The sequence below is a fragment of the Anastrepha ludens genome, unplaced genomic scaffold, assembly GCF_028408465.1.
Source record: "Anastrepha ludens isolate Willacy unplaced genomic scaffold, idAnaLude1.1 ptg000072l, whole genome shotgun sequence".
NCBI lineage: Eukaryota > Metazoa > Arthropoda > Insecta > Diptera > Tephritidae > Anastrepha > Anastrepha ludens.
The window spans coordinates 27,501-30,000 of NW_026530060.1; positions in this window are offsets into that span (position 1 = coordinate 27,501).

Here is a 2,500-nt window from a genome sequence, read left to right on the forward strand (position 1 = left end):
TATATATATATATATATATTAATTATTAATATATAAATATAATATAACTTTAATAGGATTTCATTCAAATATGAAATCTCTTATAATCAGACTATATATATAAATGTTATGTTATTATATTATTAATTAAGAAAAGCAAATAAAAATTATATAAAAATATTTATTTAACATACATTTATATATATGAAATATATAAAAATATCATAATATCATCATCTCATATATATTAAATATTTTCAAATTTTGGCTAATCGATGATATCAAAATAATTTACGAAAATAAGACATATCTGTGATGCCATCATTATTGGGGTATATATAATATGATAAAAAAATATATGGAAAATATCATCATATATATAATTTATTAATTTTAATATATATTGGTTAACCGATGATGATATTATTGAAATATATAAAATATAATTGAATTATATGAAATCAAATTGAAATGTATTGAGTTAAATTTTTTCCATACATTTTTCACAATGCGTTGTGTACATGGACAAACAAAAACACTCACGGTGAAGGCATGTGAAATATATGAAAGATAATCAAATCGAATTTATATGAAACTATATTCGATTAAATGTATGAAAGTAAAATTTAACAAAATTTTGCCCATACATTTTTCACAATGCGTTGTGTACATTATCAGAAACACTCACGTGAAGTCAAGTGAGATATATATATGAAAGAAAATCAAATCGAATTTATATGAAACTATATTCGATTAAATGTATGAAAGTAAAATTTAACACAATACATTCATTTGATAAACTGAATAAATATATAATAAAGACATTTGAAATATATGGAAAATATCATCATATATATAATTTATTATTTTAATATATATTTGGTTAAATCGATGATATTATTGAAATATATAAAATGTAATTGAATTATATGAAATCAAACTGAAATGTATTTAATTGAATTTTTCCCATACATTTTACACAATGTGTGGTGTGCATGGCAAAAAACACTCACGGTGAAGGCATGTGAAATATATGAAATATAATCAAATCGAATTTATATGAAACTATATTCGATTAAATGTATGAAATTAAAATTTACCACAATACATTCATATGATAAACTGAGTAAATATATAATAAAGCCATTTGAAATATATTGAATTCTATTAAGTTAGATTTTCACCATACATTTTTCACAATGCGTTGTGTACATTGTCAGAAACACTCACGGTGAAGGCAAGTGAGATATATATGAAAGAAAATCAAATCGAATTTATATGAAACTATATTCGATTAAATGTATGAAAGTAAAATTTACCACAATACATTCATATGATAAACTGAATAAATATATAAGAAAAACATTTGAAATATATTGAATTGTATTAAGTTAAATTTTGCCCATACATTTTTCACAATACGTTGTGTACATTGTCAGAAACACTCACGGTGAAGTCAAGTGAGATATATATGAAAGAAAATCAAATCGAATTTATATGAAACTATATTCGATTAAATGTATGAAAGTAAAATTTAACAAAATTTTGCCCATACATTTTTCACAATGCGTTGTGTACATTGTCAGAAACACTCACGGTGAAGGCAAGTGAGATATATGAAAGAAAATCGAATCGAATTTATATGAAACTAAATTCGATTAAATGTATGAAAGTAAAATTTAACACAATACATTCATATGATAAACTGAATAAATTATAATAAAGACATTTCAAATATATGGAAAATATCATCATATATATAATTTAGTATTTTAATATATATTTAGTTAAGTTGATGGTATTATTGAAATATATAAAATGTAATTGAATTATATGAAATCAAACTGAAATGTATTGAATTGAATTTTTCCCATACATTTTTCACAATGTGTGGTGTGCATGGCAAAAAACACTCACGGTGAAGGCATGTGAATAATATGAAAATATCAACATTTAACTAACCAATGATATTGAAGCATATAAATCGAATCATAACTATATGAAACACGAATTTGAGTTATGTTAAACTGGTGATATTGTGGATTTATTCCTAGTTTTCCATACGTTAGTTTAAATAGAAACAATTTTCGAATATGTATACATATATGAAGAATTTATATTCTATACTAACATATTATGGAATGTAACTATTGATTGTTACCTTGGCATATTGGTGTATTGTGAGATTTCATTCATAGTTTTCCATACGTTAGTTTAAATAGAAACAATTTTCGAATATATATACATATATGAAGAATTTATATTCTATACTAACATATTATGGAATGTAACTATTGATTGTTACCTTGGCATATTGGTGTATTGTGAGATTTCATTCATAGTTTTCCATACGTTAGTTTAAATAGAAACAATTTTCGAATATATATACATATATGAAGAATTTATATTCTATACTAACATATTATGGAATGTAACTATTGATTGTTACCTTGGCATATTGGTGTATTTGTGATTTTATTCATAGTTTTCCATACGTTAGTTTAAATAGAAACAATTTTCG